The sequence below is a fragment of the Nicotiana sylvestris genome, chromosome 1 (assembly GCF_000393655.2).
Source record: "Nicotiana sylvestris chromosome 1, ASM39365v2, whole genome shotgun sequence".
Taxonomy (NCBI): domain Eukaryota; kingdom Viridiplantae; phylum Streptophyta; class Magnoliopsida; order Solanales; family Solanaceae; genus Nicotiana; species Nicotiana sylvestris.
In genome coordinates this window covers 82348937-82354936 of record NC_091057.1, presented here as the reverse complement: position 1 = coordinate 82354936, position 6000 = coordinate 82348937, and positions in this window count along the sequence as shown.

The window sequence follows — 6000 nt, the reverse complement described above, 5'->3', positions numbered from 1 at the left end:
TGATGGTACTAGTCTAAACCCCCATAGTAACCTTACTCTGATCAAAATCATGCATGCATCATGGTCAAACCTAGTCGGATCAATTATGTTGTCCACATAATGATCTTTTACGATGAGCCTTATCCAAAAGCCCCCCAGGGGTTCCATTATCCCAACAGATACAACCACGTTCTGTGCATTAATTTGGAGAACCAAATGCCAATATGCTAATCATAAATGTATAAATAGTCGAGTCTGGTGAGGGAGAAGGGCCTAACTCTTTTGTTTTTCAGAAAATGAGGCACGAGGTCCCCAAATTCGGTATAGATAGCAACATTCCACCATTGCTGCTAGATTGGTGGGAGAACCTTCCCTCAAGTGACAAGAAACATGTAAGAAAGTACCTGGGTAACTTGCTTTCCCTGCTAGACATTGAGCCAAACAACAAGTTGATCGAGGCTTCCACTTTGTTCTGGGGCAGTGAGAGGTCTGTGTTCCATTTCGGCGACATAGAAATGATACCACTTCTAGAAGAAATTGGAGGGCTTGCGGGATTGACTTGGGATAGTCTCGGGTAATTGGTGCTAGAGAACCGTACCGGTAAAGGGTTCTTAAAGATGATGGGGCTGAAGAAAAATGCTGACCTGGTATGCCTGAAGGAATCTTACATACCCTTCGAATATTTGTATGAGAGGTATGACTATAGCAAGTCCTACCGTACCTACCATGATGGGCTCTCTCTCACTTCTCTGCGCCACATCCACCGCAGAGTGTACATGTTCATTGTATGTTTCTTAGGCCTAATAGTATTCCCAATAAATTGAAAAAATCCACACTAGGTTGGCCATGGTCACCAAGACTTTGATGGAAGGGATCAATGGACAGACATACACTATAGTCCCCATGATCATAGCCGACATCTATAGGGCTCTAGAGCGCTGTCGAAGAGGGGTCAAGCATTTCGAGGGTTGTAACTTGTTGCTGCAGTTGTGGTTGTTAGAACATTTTCAAAAGGGTCACTATCACCAAAGAATTTTCGCGAAGGTCTTGAAATGACCATATTGCCTTCCATCACCCCAAGCGGATGACTTACATTCCAGACAGGTTTGCTCAGCCGGAAAGTGCCAAAGGATGGGTAGAGTTCTTTGACAATCTGACCGAGGAACATGTACAATGGATGTTTGAATGGTTCCCAACAGACGAATTCATCATCAGATCCAGGGACGCTCCACACCTGGTGTTGATTGGGTTGAGAGGGATATAACCTTACGTGCTTATCCGAGTTATGAGGCAAGCAGGCAGGAAGCAGGTTGTACCAACGGTTGCCAAGATGAGTCATTTCAAGGCGGAGTTTCAAGACGACAATGTCCCTTACAAGTACCAAGCTCAGCACATGCGGCACTGCAAGATCATTGTGGAAAAGAACACCGTTGATCCAGACAGGTATCATGCGGGGTGTGGAACTCTCTACCCAGGATGGTTAGAGGACAATCTAAAAGGAATGGTGATGGCAGGAGCTTGTCAAGGGAATAGAATCATAGACGAAGAAGCTGAAGTTCAAGTCAAATACAACAAGCTGCGCAAGAGGGTCCACGACTCTGAGAATAAGCACCAGGAAATACATGAGAGGAATGTGAGGTTGATCGAAGAATGGAAAGAAATGGCGTCACTTCCAATAGGAAGTTGGAATATCTGGAGCGAGGAATAGTGGAGCTAGAAGGTAAAGTCATAAAAAGGATCGAGGATTGCCAGAACGCTGAAGGAACTGAATGAGGACATCTGGCCAAAGACTACTTGTTGTTGGGTCTGCGCGAGTTGGGGGACTTGTATGATGGAGTTAGGAATATCGAATCTGGAGAAGGTCCTTTTGGGACCAAATAGGCTAGATATATTTGCTTTTCTAAAATGTAATAAGGCTAAGTGCCAGTACTGACTTACTTTTCTATTATCTTAATGTCGTTTTGGGATTTGTCTATTTTTACATTATGAAATAAAGTATTTATTGGCATCCAAAGTTCTCCAAATCTATTTATCGCAAGGCCTACGTCGGGCAAAATGAGGCTCCCAAAATTAGGACACAAATTTATATTTTCGCAATATGTGTTTAAATACTGCAAACATTTCACAATCCTCATTGACTCGTTCCCTTTTGTTTTTCCTTATTTTGATTATTCCTATCCCCTTAGGTTGGTTCACTCATACTGGCCTCATCAGCGTATCATACCAGATCTAGAGGCCCTCCACCTCCTCCTCCTCCAAGCAATACAAAAGGCAGAGGAAAAGCTAAAATGGACGATTTAAGTGGCATCCGAAAAGAGAATGTTGAAAACACAGAAACTTCAGATGGACGGAGTACTCTGGCACCAAACGACCTAGTCTTGAGATTGGAACAAAAGATACTAGAACTGCAAGGAGAACTTGAGCAGGTTTGCAACTTAGCAAGCTTGTCACTCATCCTGAATGTCATTGACATCAACCAACAGAACACAAAGAACCCGACACCTCCCCAAAACACACAAAACCAACTTCTACAAAATCCTCCCGCACCAAATCACTATGTAACTCCACCCCAAAATCTCAATCCATTGCCAATACCAACTCCGCCACGACATCACCATCAACCAATTCACTACCCACCAACCACCACTTACCATACTCCTCAAAATATACAACAACCCATTCCCGATCCCCAAAACTCCACCAATGACCATCATTATACCCAAGTCCCTGGCACCTATCAAAGCAACCGAATATATGTGGAAATTGTATCTCACTCTATCCAACAATTCTCCTATACGCTGGAATCCTCCGAGAAATACCTACTCATTAAAAACATGGCTGAAGAACTCAAGAAGTTGACAAGCCGAGTTTAAGGTGTTGAAGGTGGCAAATGAATAGAAGGTTTGAACTATGAAGACATATGCATACAGCCAGACATAGAACTGCCAGAGGGATACAAACCTCCCAAGTTTGAGATGTTTGACGGCACAGGTAATCCCAAGGTCCATCTGAGGACCTATTGCGACAAACTTGTCGGGGTCAGGAAAGACAAAAAGATCCGAATGAAACTCTTTATGAGGAGTCTTACTAGGGATGCTTTGTCCTGGTACATCAGCCAAGATCCCAAGAAATGGTCCAATTGGGTGAGTATGGCGTTGGATTTCATGGACCGATTCAGGTTCAATACAGAGAATGCATCGGATGTTTTCTACATTCAGAATCTTAAGAAGAAACCTACTGAGACTTTCCGTGAGTATGCTACTCGTTGGAGGTCAGAGGTGACCAAAGTCAGGCCATCTTTGGACGAGGAACAGATGAACAAGTTCTTCGTCAAAGCACAAGATCCACAATATTATGAAAGGTTGATGGTTATCGAAAATCATAAATTCTCTAATATCATCAAACTTGGAGAAAGAATCGAAGAAGGAGTTAAGAGTGGTATGGTAACGAATTTTGAGGCACTATAGGCCATAAATAAGGCATTACAATCGGGTGGCATGTCGAAGAAGAGAGATGTTGGGGCAGTAATGGTGGCTCAGGGCCCGAAATCTCCACTTACATATCAAACACCTCCACCCACATATCAAACACCTCAACCCACATACCAAGCACCACCGCCCACATATCAACCATCATCTCCCAGATATTCCCAACCAGCCGTTGTCCATCACACCTATAACTCTTAACTGTCTCATTTCCAATCACCCTCAACCCGTCAAAATTATCCAAGACCACGACCAAACTTTGACCGCAAGCCACCTAGACAATATACTGTCATTGCTGAGCCCATTGACCAACTATATGAAAGATTGAAAGCCACTAGTTATGTCACCCCCATTCCTGCTATGGCATTAGAAAATCCATCCCAATGGGTCAATCCAAACAAAACTTGTGCGTACCATTTCGGTATGAAGAGGCACACCACTGATTAATGCCGAATACTAAAGGATAAGATCCAGACGCTAATCGAAAACAAGGTCATACAGGCCAAGGAAGCCATACCTAATGTTTGCAATAACCCCCTCCCTGATCATAGAGGTGGTGGAGTACATATGATAAAGACGAATGAAGAATGGGACCCTGAGGGGTCGATTGGGCTTATTCGAGAAGGCTATGACTTTAAAGTTGCAGTCACACCTACTCCTATTGTGGTACAGACTCAGTTACCAATCGAGGTTGAGGTAGTTGCACCGGTTCTATTTGAGGTAGAGGTAGCTCCACTTGTGGCCATCCCCGCTCCATTTGAAGTAGAAGTGGTCACACCTTTCACTATGATAGTATCAACCACACCTCTATTCGACTAAAAAGCAATACCATAGGATTACGTTGCTAAGGCTCGGCGAAAAGGGAAGGCCAAGGTAGAAGAATATGATACTGCACAAGGAATGACTAGGACTAGAAGAGTCTATACACCTGAACACTTGGGAGGATCAAGTAAGGATGCCACTACCAGGCAGCCTGTCATTGAGACAAGGCCAGATGACCTGTGGAGGAAAGTACAAGCAAAAGAGTATTCTGTCTTTGATCATTTGAACAAAACCCCTACTTAGATATCTATCCTATCACTATTGCAAAACTCAGAGGCACATTAGAATGCCTTAATGAAGGTGTTGAGCGAGGCGTATGTACCCAATAACATCACTGGCGGAGAAATGACCAATATGGTGGGACAAGTACTGGAAAGTTATAAAATCATCTTCCATGAAGATGAGTTGCCGCATGAGGGTGGAATCACAATCGAGCATTGCATATTACAGTGCAATTTGAAGACAAATTCATTGCCAGGGTCTTGGTTGACGGAGGTTCAAGCCTCAATATTTGTCCGTTGGACACTCTAAAAAGGTTGGACAAAGGTTTTCATGAAATACGGGTAGGAAGCATGAACGTGAAAGCTTTCGATGGGTCCCAAAGGGCCACAATTGGGGAAATCAACCTTTGCTTGCAGATGGGGCCAACTTGGTTCGATGTCGAGTTTCAGGTGCTTGACATACCAGCCTCATATAATCTTCTGTTGGGCCGACCATGGATCTATGTTGCTGGAGCCATGCCTTCCACACTACATCAAGCTATGAAGTTCGAATGGAATCATCAGTAGGTGATCATTCACGGAGATGGGAGTAACCCCATTTACACTAGTCAAACCATCCCGGCTATTGGACATAGAAGAAGGCTAGGAGGGGAAACCTATCATCACATTGAGCGGGTCAATGCCGTCGAGAAGGATAAATGGTGGAGTAGTAAAATAGAAAGCATATTGGTCTGGTCTGGATATGAACCCGGCAAAGGGTTAGGAAAGAACCTCTAAGGTATCACTAAATAGATACGGCTGAAAGGTCATGGTACCACCTTTGGGCTCGGATATCAGTACACATGGCAAGAATATAATGATTGGTCGCCTCCATGGCGCGGACCGTATTACCCTCTCGAGCAACTAGTGCTACACTTAGAACAAGCTTTTCACCAAGCTGATATGATATTGGGGACTGCAGAAGAGGAAGCACTAGCTTGGTTGAAGAATTTGTTCTTGGAGGATGAAGACATGGACTGCAGTACCATAATTGAGGAGGAGGAGGAGAAAGGCCTTACTATTTAGACCGTAAAGAAGGGAGCTGTTCTCAGGAACTAGACCGCCACACCATCCCGAGCCCGTTGAGTCCCTAGGTAGCTTGGCAGATTTTACTTCTATAGCCATTCTAGGCATTTAAGATTTCCAGTAATTTTGTTTCAAGATTTACTTGTTTCAAAATAAATGCTCGAATTCATCGAACCGTACTTGTCTGGATGATTTTTCGGTTTTAATCAAATGCATTTGCTCCTTATTATTCATTACTATTTTTTTTACACTTTTTCTTTCTACAATGTTATTATTACTTTTTTTGATGAACCAGTGACTGTGACATGTAATGAGGTAACACAACATGAGAATAATGATTTAGATAAAGAAGATGAGATACCTGAGGAAGTTGTCAGGGAGGTTGAAAACTATGAGAATAAGCCTAAGTCCAACCTGGACGAAACCGA